A 17,724-nucleotide genomic window follows, 5' to 3' on the forward strand; every position below is an offset into this window, starting at 1 on the left:
ACTTATCTTTAAAAACTGCAAGAAACGGCAGCCAAGGCCACACATGCACAATGGCCCTCAAGCGAGCCACTCACTGTGTTAACAGGGGCATAACGGAGGGGACTGGAAGGACCGCACATACTTCCAGGTGTAAAAGAAGCCCCAGGTAAGCACAACTCAACTATTTTTTTAGGCAGGGTTTAAACTTTTTTTTTCACATGCCTTTTTGTCATTAAAATTTGCATTTGTATGCAAATGCTCTTTTTCTTTTACCACAGCTAATGCAAGGCAATGGAAATTTACATGTGACCTGCAAATATATGCTTCAAGATGTAAGCTTTTTTTGCTCGTGAGGAAGTGAACGCAATTTTGCAAACTCTAGCAGAAGTGCGGTTCTCCATTGGCCTTCATCAGATGTGCAGCCAACGAGTTTTGCACATTCGGATTCAAATTGGTGTGAAACATTCCTTAAGGCTGGTTTCAGACCAGGACGTTGCGTTTTAGGGGACGCTATGGTCGCATAACGTGCCCCAAACGCAACGCCTGGTGCTCTCTAATGTGGACGTCAGAGTGAGCCGCGTTGTGCAGCTCACTCTGGCGTCCGTGATGCGCACTCTTGGACGCATGCGGCATCACGTGGTCCCGCCCGGCCAATTGCCGCACAGAGCTGCCGCTCCAGGAAGTAAACACTGCACGTCACTGAGTGCAGTGAATATTAAATTAGCCATGTGCTTGGCCGCTCTCCGCTCCTCCCCAACATTACAGCGCATGTGCAAGCAGTCTAACGCGGCCCTGCCGCTTATAAAGTACTGCATGCAGTACATTCTGTTATGGCGCAGCGGTACTAAGTAACGCAACGTGGGCACTGTGAACAGCCCATTGATTTTTCATTGCTGTGCGGTGGGGTGCGTTACAGGCTGCTCTAAAGTGCGCCTGTAACGTCACAATGTGAAACCAGCCTAAGAGGGAAACTTAAAGGGGTTCTGTGGGGGTTTCTGAGGAGGAAACCTGCAACTTACCTGATCGGGGGGGGGGGGGATAATTGTCCCCTGTAGCATGCGCGCACGCGAACAGGGAGCGACAGCTCCCTGCCGGCGACAGCTGTCCACACGTCTCGCCAGAAAGGAAGCTGTTTGTGAATGGAGCATCCCCCGGCCGGATGCTCCATTCACTCGCGTAGGTCTCCTGTCGCTAGCCCGCGTACTCACGCGGGACTAGTGACAGTTCCGGCGAAGTCGCGGCGACAGCTGTAGCCGGCGATTGACCATGTCAATCGCCTGGCAACAGCTCCGACGGGCGATGGTTCGGGGCGCGCGCTATACACACGGGCGACCTGTCGCCGCAACACGCGCATGCCACGTGGCTGCGGCGACAGCCGTACCCCGTGTGTATGGGTCTTTAGTTTCGTTTTTGCTGCCTGGCTCTGTCCCTGGCCACTGCATCTTCATTCGTGCTCCCGTCACCGGGAGTGTCCTGCCAGGGCTGTGGAGACGGCGTTGGAGTCGGGGCAATTTTGGGCACCCGGAGTTGGAGTCGGAGTCATTGATTTCATAAACTGAGGAGTCTGAGTCGGAAGATTTTTGTACAGACTCCACAGCCCTGTGTCCTGCACAGGTGCAGTAGAGATTTTCTCGTAATAGAGGACGCGCGTGGCCAGGAACAAGCAGGTGCAGTGGCTAGTCGCTGAAAATGAAACAGTGGCTGTGGGGGACCGGAGGATCCTTGAGTGATGGTGCGGGCACAGGGTGGCTGCAGGTGCTAATAGAAGACCCAGGTAAGAATAAACTTTTTTTTTTTAGATCACTTAAGTTTCCCTTTAAGCTTAAAGCTAATGGGAACCCATATTTAAATAAAATACTTAAGGAGAGGGAAGGCTCGGTCCTAATGAGCCTTCCCCTCTCCAGGTGCGCTTGGTGCTGCGCTGGCTCCCCCGTTCACATCCCCCGCCGAGGGGACTTCGGAAGTCTTCGGGAGCCGAGTCCTCCCGAAGACAGGCAGCTCCACACTGCGTATGCGCGAGTGCGTCAGAGGGCGCTCGAACGTGCGCAGTGTAGAGCGGCCAGTCTTTGGGAGCACTCAGGCTCAGAATTTCCTAAACCTCCCTTCGGCCGGGAAACATCGGTATTTGACCGAAACGGCCGAATACCGCTACGGGGAGCCAGCGCAACAGCGGGGACCGGGAGAGGAGTGGGGATGCTATGGGACCCAGAGCTTCTCTCTCCTTAGGTGAGTATCTGACTTTTTCATTTAAATATGGGTTCCCATTTACTTTAAATGTGTTAAAAATCATTTAAAATGAAGCCGTCATCAATAAACCCGTGTTCCCATATTACTGATTTTACTGAAAATGAGCCAGGAGCAGCTTGTACTCCATGTTTGCAGATGATATCAGCACTACAGCGGAGATATGCTAAAGAGTTTACAGAGTCAATTTAACCCAGTAGAATCAGTGGGGATGGCTTGAAAGCACATCATTTAAACCTAGATGAAGATCAGCACAGAGGGCAGCTTGTTTCTTCTCTGTGCAAGTACAGTGTGAGCTTATACTGTACGTAACTAGGCTGATGTGCCTAAATCTTCAAACTGGGAAATAATTTGTGCAAGTACATTGCATTATTGATCAGGGCACGTTATTTTAAAACCATCGAAGTAAGAGTACACTCATACTTTAAAAAGTTGAGATTCCCTTGAAAACTTTTTGCTATAACTGTAAAAAGCAGAAGGAGCACCGCAAGCCATCAAAGTTGTTGGAAAGTTATGTAGATCTTTACGTTGTTGGCACTATAGCCTTGTAACATTAGAGACTGAACCCTAGCCAGTACATATATGCTCGGAGTCTGAATTCTTGCATAGGCTTAGGTTGCAACTTGTGCAGAAACTTAATCCACAAACGCAGTCAGCGGATCCTATTTTTGAAAAATAGGATACTCTTCCACTTGTACAAACAAACAAAAAATGGATCAGACCACAGCTTCTGGACCTGCCGCATTTTTCCATAATGGAATACAAACGCAGGGCACGCAAATTTAAGCCTATTAGAATGGACAGTGTCCGTTCTCACTACGTCCCCTTTGATCGCCGTGTTTGATCACCGCCATGCAAATACCAAAATGTCCCGGGTCCACCACTGCCAACTCCTCTGCTTAGCCCTGTTAAACAAATCGGTGCCAGGCAGAAGCATGGGGATCTCCATTGAACTGCAAAGGACAAATGGGAATCCTCAGCAATAGGGAGGATTCTCATTGGTTCATGGCTGATCAATGTAAATTCTCCCTGTTGCTAGGCAGAATGGGTCTATTTTAATCCAGTGGGGAGCCATATGCTCCTGCCGGCCTCAGGTCTGTGAGCTTCGGGACCGAGCAGAGGAGTCAGCAGCGGCGGAACTGGAGGACACCAAGTATCAGCGATTGAAACCGGCAATCGATGCGGACGTGCGACTGAGTGGATGCGTTTGCTGTACCGTTTTGCACCGGCTCTAAGTGAGAGCCGAGCCTTATTCCTATAACTCAATCATGCTGGTTAGTTGGTGGACAACAGACAAAAAAATCTGGTTCTGAATTTTAAGTCTCTTTATAAAGCAGTTTAAAGAGTAACTGTCGGGCATAAAATCAATTCTTTATTTTTATCTAGTAAACCAGTAATAAGGATGCTAACCAGGCAATCCAAAAGTTAAAATCATTATTACTTCTCTTGTTGATAAATGATCATTCCCCAGTTTACCTGACTCTTATTTGGTACACACAAAATTTGGTACACAAAAATGAAGTTGCAGGGCATGCTGGGTTGTCCTTTTTTGCTTCTGTACTTCCCCTGATTGGCTGAAGCCTCTTTCCCTCCTGTTTTCCCCTTCCACATCTGATTGGCCAATATTTCTCATGCTGAGACAATGCACTTTCTATAGTGAAGGGTGGGCAAATCGGGCAGAGAAGACTAATGCTGGGCATTTTGGCTCGATTTCGCTCCAGATCGTTTTCCGCGCCCGATTCTGCAGGCGATTCTCGTATCTTCCGTTCGTTATGCTTATCTTTTTCCATTGTCCTCCATGCAGAATCGCACGGCAAAATGATCGGGCCCGGAGATCGGACATGTCGGAAATTATCTATCGAGTCATCTAAATGGCTCAGAATCGAGCCGTGTATGTCCAGCATAAGGGCCTGAGCCCACTAATGCAGGTGTGCGCAGTTGTGTTTGCTTTTCAGCATGTTACAGATGCCGAAAAGCAGACAGCTGCGTTAGCGGGCTCAGGCCCTAAGGGAGGAAATTACATCAGAATTGGCTTCAAAATAGCCACACTTAAAATGGGAAATGCTAAGAAGGATTTTCTCTTTTTTTACTGTAGAAAAATCACTAAAATCAAAACGTGGACAGTGCAATACATATGTTATGTAAGTACCAGTAGAGCAAGTATTTATCTACTTATATATGTTTGTTTTTTTCTGAGCTAGTATGGCTGACAGCTCCTCTAAGTGGTTGATCCGTAAATAATTATTATTATAATAATTACTCCAAAAAGCTGTGTATAATGTCAAGCTGTAATTCTCTCCAATCAATGCAGTGGTTATAATCCATGTTGCTCCCATGAGGAGATCTGAGACCACCCTGGCTGCCTGTTGCTTACAAGCACTTATCTATGAGTGTTGTGGTTGCAGCCAAGTTCCTCTTCCTCAATGCCCCATGTCTCAGCATTCCTGATGTATCTGTGTGTGATCTGAATTCCATATCTATGATCACCCAGCTACCTGTACATCAGGTCTGGTCTAGGCATATGCATGATAGAAAGGAGGAATATATAGAACTTTTCAGCAGGACAAGCAGATAAGCAATACAGGATTCACATAAAAATAGGCAACACTCAAGCTAGGCGTACACTAGACAATTTCTATGTAAATATGAATGTATCCAGTATTTAAAATTAACATCAAACCCAGCAAAAATCTGTTGGGGCAGGGGGTTTGTTGGTGGAAAGAAAGGCTGATTGGTTTTGCCTTTCCATTGATCGCCACTGATCTGCCATATCCATTTGCTGAATCAAGTAAACTACATGTCGTTTGGAACTGTACCAATCAAATGCACTTCCACTTTCTATTAAATATGTATGTGAACCAGTGGGATGAGAGTTCCATAACCTCTTGACCAAACATTCACTGTACGTTGTCTTGTTGCTTTCCCCAACAGCCTTCTGAATGTTCACCTGAGCGGTAATCCAGCCAATTTGAACTGCACAAATGCAAGTTCTGAACCGGAAATACACAGCGAAAGAAAGAGATTGTACTTCCCTTTGCTGGGCACATGTTGTGGGCAGTTCAGAAGCGCTTCTGCACAGCCTAGGGCACTTCCTCTGTATTATTCAACAGAAGGAGCCAGTCCAATGTGTTGCTTTGGGGGGTGGGGGCCTGCCGTACACACCTGTTGACCAGCGGAGATGGTCATTATCGGCTGCCGACTTAAGTCAGGCGTATGTAAGGTCCCTAAAACAAAAGGTTGTGAGATAAGGACATGAAAGGACATGAGGGTCCACTGACACACAATAGTGCACAGCAGAAATAATGTTTTCAACATATTGACAAATTTTAAGCAAGGGAAGCAAAAGTGATTCTTAAATTTAGTGCTCTAACTGATGCAACTAGGGTAATACTTTTAATACACTCCGGAGTTCTCCACTGATCAAGAACCAGTATGTGGGATCAGGTTACTGGACTGCACTTGGCTGTATGCCTGTTCCAGTTGTGACACTCAAGCATGAGTTATCAGCATGATAACCCCAACACACACACTTCAGGTTTTGCTTGGTCAGGATACATCTGCCTGTCATTATGTGTTCCTTTACTGGACTATTTTCGGTGGTCTGTGTTCACCAGTATGGTTACTATCAAGACATACAGAAACAGATGTGTGGCTCTTCAACACTGCACAGTATATACTGTATTTCCGAGCCCTCAAAACCATATTAGCACCTACCTAACGCAATTTTAATACCCACCTGGGCTCACCAGACCCATTTGGTCAGAAGCCCACTGAAACCTAGGATCTTAAAACTCTCCATTAACCTCCAGAGGCAGGCTCGGGGTGGAAAAAAGAAGCCAGGGGCAGTAATCACGAGCCTGACTCATTTAAAGAGAATCTGTATTGTTAAAATCGCACAAAAGTAAACATACCAGTGCGTTAGGGGACATTTATTCCCCTCTGTCACAATGTCGCCGTTCCTTGTCGCATTAATAATAATAATCCGAACATTTATATAGCGCTTTTCTCCTGTTGGACTCAAAGCGCGCATTAAAAGTAGTCAAAAACAGTTTTAAAAAGTTTGTTTATAAACAAACAAAATGGCCACCAAAACCGGAAGTAGGTTGATGTACAGTATGTCCACACATAGAAAATACATCCACACTCAAGCAGGCTGTATACAGTATACAAGCAGGCTTCTCAAGAGATCATTTGTGTGTTTACCTTCTTCCCCCTGCAGCTATCATCCACTGAAGAGTGACAGGCTGATTGTTTCTTCCTGCAGACAGCTCTGCCGAGGTCTGTAATTCCTCAGTATGTGACAGCCCAACCAGCTCAGAGGACGATTTATCCAGCTTGTAAAAGGCAGGCAGCTCTCTTCTCTCACTGACAAGAGAGCAGAGGGCTGCCTAATCTAAAAAACACACGGGAGTGTGCATAGAGGGGACCTGGAGGGGGGCGTGCATAACAGAACAACAACACTGAAGAGTTGGCAGCCTTCCAGACACAGGACGACAAGTCCGACAGGAGAGAGATAAGTTGATTTATTACAGAGATGGTGATAGTAGAAAGTGCTGCAGTAAGCCAGAGCACATTAGAATAGGTTTAGGAACTTGTAGGATAGTAGAAAAAAAGAATGACATTTTTGTTACAGAGTTTCTTTAACCACCTTAGCGGTATGGACGAGCTCAGCTCGTCCATTACCGCCAGAGGGTGCCGCTCAGGCCCTGCTGGGCCGATTTACATGAAATAAAGAGCAGCACACGCAGCCGGCACTTTGCCAGCCGCGTGTGCTGCCCGATCGCCGCCGCTCTGCGGCGATCCGCCGCGAGCAGCGGCGAAAGAGGGTCCCCCCAGCCGCCTGAGCCCTGCGCAGCCGGAACAAATAGTTCCGGCCAGCGCTAAGGGCTGGATCGGAGGCGGCAGACGTCAGGACGTCGGCTGACGTCCATGACGTCACTCCGCTCGTCGCTATGGCGACGATCTAAGCAAAACAAGGAAGGCCGCTCATTGCGGCCTTCCTTGTTTATTCCGGGCGCCGGAGGCGATCAGAAGAACGCCTCCGGAGCGCCATCTAGTGGGCTTTCATGCAGCCAACTTTCAGTTGGCTGCATGAAATATTTTTTTTTTTATTTAAAAAAAACCCTCATGCAGCTGCCCTGGCGATCTTAATAGAACGCCAGGGTGGTTAAACTAGGTTGTGGTCACATGATTATGCTTTCAGTAAGCTGATGACTGATGCATGCTGGGAAAGAAATCCAGTATTGACAGATGGTGAACTTCTCTACCTGCGTGCATCTGAGTTGGCAGCTTCCTGTAGTGCAGTCTTGGATACATCCCAGGAGCAACACAGCCTTAAAGCGGATCAGAGATGAAAAACTAACTATAACAAGTTAGTGGCTATATATCTTCTAAAGTTTAGACACAGCATATCTAGCTGCAAACAGCTTCAAAAGTTTATGATTATTTATGTGATACAATGAGGGAAGCCATGTTCTGTTTGTCACATTGTCACAGGCTGAGGGCTGGAGATGCTATCAGCTTGCCTGTGTGTAAATTCAGTCCCCTCTGCCTCTGAAATCAATGGCTAGTAACCTCCTCCTCCTCTGGCCCAGACTGAGCTCCCATAAGCCCTTGCTACAGTGTCAAAGCACAGAAGGAGCTGTGGGCGAGGCGTGTTTAGTTTACAGGGAATTAGGAGTATTAAAACAAAACAAAAATAGTATTTGGCTTGAGGAATGCAATAGAAACTATATGAAAGGAACACAATTATGCAATGAGTAAAAGTTTATCTCGGATCCACTTTTAGGCCCCATTCACATTAGAGCGCTTTGCCGGCGATTTCGGCAAAACGCTCAAGCGCTAGCGCTTTTTAAAGCGCTAGTGCTATAAAACCCTAAGGGCCTGTTCCTACTTGGGCAATTTGCATTAATCACCGGCGATTAACGCAAATCGGCAAACGCGTAGCCTGTGCCATTTTCAGGCGATTCCGTTTCAGTGCTATAAAAGCGCTAAACGCGATTGCGGAAAAATCGCCGCAGTGTCCAGTGATTTTTCCGCAGCTAATTGCGGAAAAATCGCTCCCGCAAAATGCCAGCAGTAATCGCCGGCGTTTTGCGCTTTTAAGTGTGAATGGGGCCTCAGGACACATTTCCAGCCAGGGTTGTGGAGTCGGTGGTCTCAAACTGAGGAGTTCAAGTCGGATGATTTTTGTACCGACTCCTCAGCCCTGTTTCTACCTTCTGCCAATCTGATGCGTTTTCCCACATGCAAATTCGTACAGGGAAAAACAGCCTACTGAAATCCATAGTCAGCTGTCTAATTCGCATGTATGGGAAAAATATAACCCTAAAATAATTTTGCATCACGCATGCAATTCCCCGTAGCCGTACATGGTGTGGCTAGAGGGAATCGCATGCATACACACATTGAAACAAATGCCGTTACCAATACTGGTTCTACATACACACAGCAGGGAGTAACCACTCCCATCTCAGAGCCATGCGGGGCCACATTCATGGTTAAACATGCAGAGTTTTACAAGAGTAAACACAGGTATGTCTCTGTAAGACATCTAGGTAAAATACTATAGTAAAATAGTTTATATGCCTTTCCAAGCCTCACTGTATAGAACTACACTGGCTCCATAACAGAATTGGTGTGTCACAATGGATACCATTCCCTGGCTAAGTCTAGCAGCTACTTTTCATCACAGATGTGGGGTCCACTGAACACACATGCTCTGCAATGCCGCAATTGTCCAGACTAGTCCTTGTGTAGTTGGGGTGGTAACAGTTACTATGGCAACAAGGAATGCACTCCACACCACTCCCCTACGTCAGTTCTGCCACCTTGACAAAGGTTTCTAAATCTAAAGCATTGGATAGCCAACCAGAGTGTGTAGAAGTTAAGACGTAAGCATCACATACACAAAATGTTTCCTTTATTTATTCTTGTTTTTTACAGATGTGGTACATCGTAACGCCATGTGACGTCCAAGGCCATGGCACTACCAGCACAGAAAGGGTTAAATTGTAACTCCACTTCCGCTAACAAGACAAATCCTCACCGATCAACTGCATGCATTGCAGATACTTCAATCTTTGTGACACTGACATACATGCTGTGCTCTGGATCTGTGCAATGCACTAGAATAATTTCCTGGCATTGGAAAGTGATGCATAGGAGAGAGAAGGGCAATACAGAAGAATAGGGCACACTCAGCATCTCCACAGCATTCCCACACATGTGCATTTGCCTTTGTCATAGAATGGTCCGTGCAGTAAGCCTGGACACACTGCAGACTTATAGGCAAGTCCTAAACCAATGCCACAGAGAGAAGAGAATTCTGGGAAACTTGAGTACAAATCCATTCACTGTTGCTATGGTTTCCAACAAGTTCAGATGGATTTTTTTTTACCTGTACAATAAACATAGCCGCTGCAGTCTTAGACAGGTTGGTTGTTTTTAACAGCTTTCAATGACCAAAGCATTAATCTTTGCATAATCATGTTTTAAGTTGAGTTACCCTTTATGCATCCAGTTTGTCAAAAGCAATGCAAATATGGGCTGCATCCAACCATGCCATCAATCAGATGTTTTAAAAGAGATTTGAGATCGCAGTTTGGGAATGCTGTTGAGTGATGTTTTCTCAAACAGCTGACAGTCCCAGATTCCCCACTGCTTCGAAGTGGAAATCCAGCAGCTGATGAAGGAGGAATGCCCCAGCTTAATTCTGAACGGTCAAAACTTATCTGGGTATAGCAGAGTTTCAGTGGATGGGGATGTGAGCTTACCTTCTGCTCTTTCCACAGGCCAGCTCAGATTGTGCAATCCAAGTGCAAGCAGGAATTCAGAGCATGGCCTAACTGAAGGCAAGCCTGGACTAAGATCTCCACTCTGCCCCATCTACGTTGTGTTCTACAAACATAATGTATATACTCGAGTATAAGCCTAATTTTTGGGCCAAAAAAGTGGGGTCTCAGCTTATACTTGAGTCCCTACTCTGAGTGACACCCACTATATGCAAAATCTGAGGGAGACCACACACTTGACATTACCATGGGAGGTCCCAGCTAGCCTCATCTTGAGTTGTAGCCTTTGAAGGTATACAGGGACACTGTCTACTGAGTGGTGAAAATCCTTGCATTCCTATATCAGGTTTTAGATACATGACTATGTGGCTCTGCATTCCTTGCTTTATCTTTATGCCAGCTTAAACTTTGCAACAGGAGTTCTTTGCATGTCTATCACCATTGTAGGCCTATGTTCTGGCTTATTATTGCAATCTGAATTTATGCTGCTTTTCTAATATATGGTTGTGGCCAGTCATGGCTGTGAGTGGTGTTGTGGCTTTTGCCACCCCCAGCTTATACTCGGGTCAAACATTTTTCTTTCCAGTTTTATAAGGTAAAAGTTGGGGGACAGCTTATGGTCAGGTCAGCTCATACTCAAGTATATACAGTAAACATTTTGCTAGTGCACAATGCAGGGCTGTGGAGTTGGAGTGGAGGAGTCAGAGTTGGTGGTTTCATAAACTGAGGAGTCGGAGTTGGATGATTTTTGTACCAACTCCAAAGCCCTGGGTAAGTGTTAGACTAAAGAGTCAGAGGTTTCATAAACGGAGGAGTTGGATGATTTTTGTACTGACTCCACAGCCCTGGCACACTTCACTTGCTGACCAAAACTGCAAAATCCACTGCCTGTGGTTTAAAGAGGAACTCCAGTGAAAATAATGTAATAAAAAAGTGCTTCATTTTTACAATAATTATGTATAAATGATTTAGTCAGTGTTTGCCCGTTGTAAAATCTTTTAAATCCCTGATTTACATTCTGACATTTATCACATGGTGACATTTTTACTGCTGGCAGGTGATGTAGCTGCTGCTTGCCATTTTGGCAGTTAGAAACAGCTGTAAACAGCCATTTCCCACAATGCAACAAGGTTCACAGACAGGAAACTGCCAGGAGTACCATGGTCCTCAGAGTTTCTTGTGGAAGGGGTTTCACCACAATATCAGCCATACAGAGCCCCCTGATGATACATTTGTGAAAAGGAATAGATTTCTCGTGTAAAAGGGGGTATCAGCTACTGATTGGGATGAAGTTCAATTCTTGGTCAGGGTTTCTCTTTAAAGGGAACCTGAAGTGAGTAAAATTATTTAAAATAAACGCATGACGTAGCTGAAAATAAATATTACATACTAACCCCACTGTCCGTTCCTCTCAGAAGCTTTGTACGGTATCAGCAAAATATGCTTTAGACAATGGCAGCAATTGTCTCAGACTCAAATTAAAAGTTACTCTACACATCAGCACCAATTTAGAAGCACCCTCTGAGCTCAGTTTAAAGCGAACTTGAACTCAGAATGTTCTCTCTGCTCTAAAAGATAAACCGTATAATAACCTTCAAACAAAAACATTTCTTTGTTACAGCTGATACAAATCCTAACATAAATCTGCACTGTTTCTATTTCCTGATTCATGGAAGCAGACATATTGTTCACTTCCTGTGCTTTCAAATGAGCTTATCTGCCATAGGCAGTCATGTGACACAGGGGGAGCTCAAATTACAACTTGTGATTAGACACAAATGAGGGGGAATTAAACAGGCGAAACTCTCTTAATACATACAGCAGGGTGCATGTCTCTCTTGGTTTTCCTTATGTCCTGTGCAAGAGTTCAGGTCCACTTCAAAGTGAACCTGAAATAAAAATATACTAATGAAATAAACAGTATCTATAGACCCCAAACAGGACTTTCCTGGAGGCCCATATTCTTATTTTGCTTTTTAAAAGATAAAAAAAAATCTATGTTTGAGGTTTTGGCTGTCTCAGGCGTATTAGTGCCTTTGTTAGGGTTTACTCAGTTCTCATACAGACTAATCATGACCTATTCAGCTTTTCATCTGTTCTGTATGCTCACAAATATTTTTCTTAGGCACTTAGGAGTTCGATAACCTCAAATTAGATAGAAGCAAGGGTTGCAGAATAGCTGCCCAGCGGGAAAATGTCGTCAGCAATTTAGTGAAATCGCACCATGAAACACAAATTCTGCATTTTGATGGGCCTGATTTTGGGAAGCATCTGCGATTTGAAAATTGCATGCGATAAATAGTTTGTATTTCTCACTGTCTAACGTGATCCCTCTCCTGGTTGCAGCCAGGAGAAAGAGTGAGGTGAGGGTCCGGCGGACCAGTTGTTGCATTTAGTAGTGCGTGTGTACGCACCTTAAAGGGCCCGTTCGCACTTGATCGGTTAGCGGGTGATCCCCGCTAATCACCAAAGTGCTGGCGCAATAGTAAGTATATGGCAGTGATCTCACTGCTGTGATTGGTGCCGATCACAGGCGATTTGCAATTAGCGCAAGTTGTGTGACATGCAGCATTTTGCCGCAATTCTGGAACGATCGCAGTACAGTGCTTAATAAAGCGCTGATCGCGATTGCTCTGAAGCGCGGAGGTGTGAGCAGTAATTTTACTGCGCTAATCGCTGTAAAATCATCCGCACAAAACGGTAGCACTTGCGATATATAGTGTGAAACGGCCCTGAGGGAAAGTTAGTAACAAGATTGCTTATTCTTATTTATATAGTGCCAGCAAATTAAAAACGAAAACCTTAAAACCAGGTTGATATTTAAATAAGCTGCAAATCTATATGGGTAGTACCCTTCGGGCTCTCTCACACTATGTAAGCACATGCTATTTGTCATTTCACCCTCTCCCCCCCTCACTGACCATGCCCACAACCCAATTCTTGGCCAAGAGAAAATATGTTAAAGGGAACCTGAAGCGAAAAGGATATGGAGACTGCTATATTGATTCCCTTTTAAGTATTACCAGGTGCCTGGCTATCCTGCTGATCCTCTGCCTTTTCTACTTTTTCGCCATAGAGCTTGAACAAGCCTATGCAGATCAGGTGTTTCACGTGTGTCAAATCTGACAAATTAGCTACATGCTCGTTTATGGCAGGGCTCTGGAGTCAGTACAAAAACCATCCAACTCCGACGACTGAGTTTATGAAACCACCGACTCCAGGTACCCAAAATTGCTCCAACTCCTTCACTACGACGCCTTAGGCCAGAAACCCACTAGGAGCGCTTTTCTGAGCGCTTTGCGATTTGAAAACTCTTGCTAATGTAATGCTATGGGTGTAATCTCACTTGAGCGATGTGATTTTATAAAAATCCCCCATAGCATTGCATTAGCAAGAGCTTTTTCAAATCACTAGCGATTAGAAATCGCTACTAGTGAGTTTCTGGCCTTAGTCTAATTTTTACAAAGTCTCTGGATTTGGTTCAAAACTCATCCAACTCCTCGGTTTATTGAAACCACCAACTTCAACAAACTCCAGGTACCCAAAATTGCTCCGTCTCCACAGCCCTGGTTTCTGGTGTGTGATTTAGATAATATTACAGCCAAATGGACCAGCAGGACTGGCAGGCAACTTGTATCGTTCAAGAGGGAATAAATATGGCAGAGTCCATATACTTCTTGCTCCAGGTTCCCTTTAAGCAATATTGCTGTCCAAGTTCTTGATAGAAAGTTAAGCTAAGCTCATACCATGCTGGTCTAGTAACATATCCAAATAGTATGGAAAGGCTGTACTACACGGGGTGCCCACTCCATTTGGGAGCTGTCCAAAAATATAGTGCAGGTCAGGTTTGTGTGCTGAGGAACCCTACACACTGAAAGCAGACATGTGTGACTGTGCCCCATAGAAAAGAGAAGATCTAGCCTGCATGTCCTCTGCTTTGGATCTCCTCTACCACACATGCTGCTATGCATATGTCACAAAGTGCACGGTTTAGACTGTGACATTTTCACATAAGCGCAGCACAGAAGTGCACCCTCCCTGTACCTGAACAGGATCAGGGCTGCAATGGAGAGCGAACTGGTTACGGAGGAAGAGCCTAGCCTTTCACTTCCTGTTGCTGGTGACATGAATTAATTTCTCCAATGAGAATTCACATATAGTGAATACATTTTTCAGTGTGGGAAAGATGAAAACACGTTATTGGGTTGTTATTGTAATCTGTATCATCATTAGATAGATTCACACACTTGTTGAACTGGCACCACCACAAAAAGTGATGCAAAGTCTCCTCTATATAGACAATGACAGCAAATGCTTAACAGATGTTCTAAACCCTTGTATTGTCTATCCAGGACTGCTGTCACCATTCTGGTGAGAGCTCGTCATTCATATACAGTTCCTGGAAGTATGTAAATCTCTCTCCTGTAATCCCAGCACAGCAGCTCTCTGCCTGGGAGACAGGAGCATCACAGCTTACACTGTGGGCTTCCTTATAGAAGGAGAGACCACAGAGATGGCCAATCAGTGTTTCTGCTCTGCAAGAGCCACTCACAAGGTCCTGGCCTGTCTGCATTTACTACAGTATAGTAGCTGCCAACAGACCCTGTACTCCTCCAGTTATTCTCAGCATCATGCCACTATCTAACCTGCTCCTTTTCACACTATTCTGGCAGTTGGACTACACAACTGCCGTTAAGTGCTTTTTTTTGTACATAACGAAATACCCGAGTCCCCATGAGGAAATGGGCAGCAATCAAGTATATCAGCACACCGTATTTGCAGGAATCACGCTCTTTTATTTAGCCGTTAGATCAATAGACGTAGCCAGCAATTGTTTCGAGGAGCCCACTCACAATTTTCACATACTGCCCATGAGGAAATGGACTAGTCCAAAACCTGACAAATCTGTTTATAGTGCATTTTACTCTGGGAGAAATCTACATTTTATCAGTATGCATTTTGCATTTAATGATTACTTGCAATTGTCCTTTAAGTCAGATTTTTATTACTGTTTCTGCACCATATACTGAGTCCTGCTGCCTTGCGCCCAAGATAGTCAATTGCCATAGCAGGTGGTCAGGAAATGTCTCAACAAAGCAGGCAATAAAAACAAACAAAAAAAAAAAACCCTAACTTTTAAAGGACAACTGAAATGAGAAGAATATGGAGTCTGCCATGTTTATTTCCTTCTGGTTGCCTGGCAGTCCTGCTGGTCTATTTGGCTGCAGTAGTGTCCGAATAACACCAGAAACAAGCATGTAGATAATCTTAACAGATCTGACAACAATGCTAGAAACACCCGATCTGCATATGCTTGTTCAGGGTTTATTGCTGAAAAGTATTAGAGGCAGAGGACCAGCAGGATAGCCAGGCAACTGGTATTGTTTAAAAGGAAATAAATATGGCATCCCCCATATACCTCTTACCACAGTCCTTTAAAGCTGTAAACATGTATGGAAAGAAAAAAAAAAAAAGTTTACTTTTTGCATTCCATTCGGAAATATTTCCCCACACATCCACTTTAAGGGCTCCAAAGTACATGGAGAGCAAGTAAAGCAAAATCTCTGCGGGGCAAAGACTGCAATAAGAGCACTAATGTTCTAACCACTCCTGAATGCAAACATGAAAGTCGTGGCAGGAGTTGCCCTTTCTTTCCTCCCTAAATGGTTTCTGGACGGGTCCCAGTTCTGTGCAGAGTATTAAGATTTCCAGGATACAGAACAAGCTGTGGTTTGCAAACCATGTGACAATCAACTATTGTTCACTCCAGTCAAGGTTACCCCTCTGCAGGCAAAGCAGGCGGAGTGAAAAAGCTGTTCGGGAACACGGATCACACATTTTGATTTTTAGCATGTTCAAGCAACACCAATTAACAGACACATGATATTCGCAGTCACATGTGAGACAGCAAGCTCTGCCCAACAATTGGGCTATATTTAGAACTTCTATTCCAGTTTCAGCTATTTCTGTGCGGCTCACAACAGCGTGAAGACACAGAGGCGCGAACGCTTATTTTTACAAACTACAGACTGCGATAAATAAACACAACCGTTTAAAAAAGCAGCACTAGGTGGAGTGATTGCCCCCTCCTGTATCAATGGACCCTGATTTCCAATGTGTTTGTCTATGAATAACATTATGTTTATACTCTGCTAAATCTATACTTCTAAACTCGTGACTTGACGGTTCGGACACAGCAGCTAATCTGCATATCAGCAGCTGGCTCCATAAACTTAGAGGGATTTGTTTAAAAAGACCCCTCATGTCACAATATGTGGCCGAAGTAGCAAAGCTGCCAGCCGAACACTGGCCTGTGCTAGCCGTACTGTGTGACTCTGGGAAGTCCCTGGATCCTCAGGTGAACTCTGTGCAAGGCACCGATTTTCCCAAGCCTGAATGAAGCCTATTATCAAAGTGTTAAAGTCCTAATTCCAGGTTCTCATTTTATAACTAGTTCATAGAAATGCAATTATAAAAATGATGCATTTAAACCTGAATTAAACCACTTAAGTTTTACATTTTAATAAACTAAACTCATGGTTACAGCAGTTCTTATGGCCCATACTCACGGGCTACATTTGTGGCCTGTCGCTAGCACACGGGAGCGGGTGCGCGACAGGCCGGCGACAGCTCGTTGCCAGGTCCCTCCGCATTTTGGGTACCCGAAGTCGGAGTTGGAGTCGTGGTTTCATAAACTGAGGAGTCGGAAGATTTTTGTACAGACTCCACAGCCCTGGTGCCAAGCATACAAATAACTAGGCTGTGTTCCTTTTCTTCTTCTGCCTGCAAGAGTTAACCATTCAGGTATGCAAGAGACCGTTTCTCTCCAGTTGGGACCTAGTTGGACTGTGGCGGTAGCATCACTGATTAGGAATTACAGCCATAAAAAACTCTTGCCTGGAAGACAACAGCTTCTGAGTGCAGTAACTAGATTTTAAAAAGGTCAACAGTTCATATATTCCAGCTCTGGGACAATAAGAACTTTTTTTAGCGCTTGTAATTTGAAACGCTATTGCTAATACAATGCTATGGAGGATTTTTATAAAACCACCTCTCAAATGAGAACACACACATAGCATTACATTAGCTTCTAAAATTTTAAGCGCTTAGATAAAGCTCTTGTAGTGTGAAACAGCCCTAAGGGCCCATTCACACTAGAGTGTTTTGCCGGCGATTTCAGGAAAATGCTCAAGCGCTAGCGCTTTTTAAAGTGCTAGTCAAATAATACCCTATGGGCCCGTTCTCACTTGGGCGATTTGCTTTAATCACTGGCGAGTAACGCAAATCACCAAACGTGTAGCCTGCACCATTTTCAGGCGATTTCCCGGCGATCGCGTTTCAGAGCTATAGAAGTGCTATACGCAATTGCTTTGAAAAAAAAAAAAATGTATCGGCAAGTGTGAATGGCGATTTTTTGCGTTCAACGCAAAAACAAAAAAAAACACCTGACCAAAACGCTAGCAAAAGCGCTAGCGTTTTGCGTTTAGCAAGTGTGCCTGGGCCTTGAGGGCCCTTTTCCACTAGCAATCGCTAGCGCTTAACAAGCAAGGAGTGCTTAGTTTTGGGGAGATCTTGAAATGGGAATTTAGTAAAAAAAAAAAAATAATAATAATACCAGACCACCCAGGGGAACACAGGGAGAGTATTCAAAGATTGGCAGACTGTGCCCAGGACAATATTTGAACCTTCAGGCCATTTGATTGTCAAC

General features: G+C 44.7%; 1 protein-coding gene across 4 annotated transcripts in view; it reads right to left on the bottom strand.

Moving 5' to 3' along the window:
- The window catches only part of DYRK1A (dual specificity tyrosine phosphorylation regulated kinase 1A), a 150,825-nt gene that overhangs the window by 61,797 nt on the left and 71,304 nt on the right, over positions 1-17,724 (bottom strand). Inside the window, exon 3 of one of the 4 annotated variants that reach the window (XM_068270420.1) lies at positions 11,836-11,905. The exons of the other annotated variants lie outside the window; for them this stretch is intronic. The gene's annotated coding sequence lies outside the window, so the exon portion shown is untranslated. The remainder of the gene's footprint in view (positions 1-11,835; positions 11,906-17,724) is intronic. 4 annotated transcript variants of the gene reach the window in all.

Source organism: Hyperolius riggenbachi, chromosome 2 (genome assembly GCF_040937935.1).
Source record: "Hyperolius riggenbachi isolate aHypRig1 chromosome 2, aHypRig1.pri, whole genome shotgun sequence".
NCBI lineage: Eukaryota > Metazoa > Chordata > Amphibia > Anura > Hyperoliidae > Hyperolius > Hyperolius riggenbachi.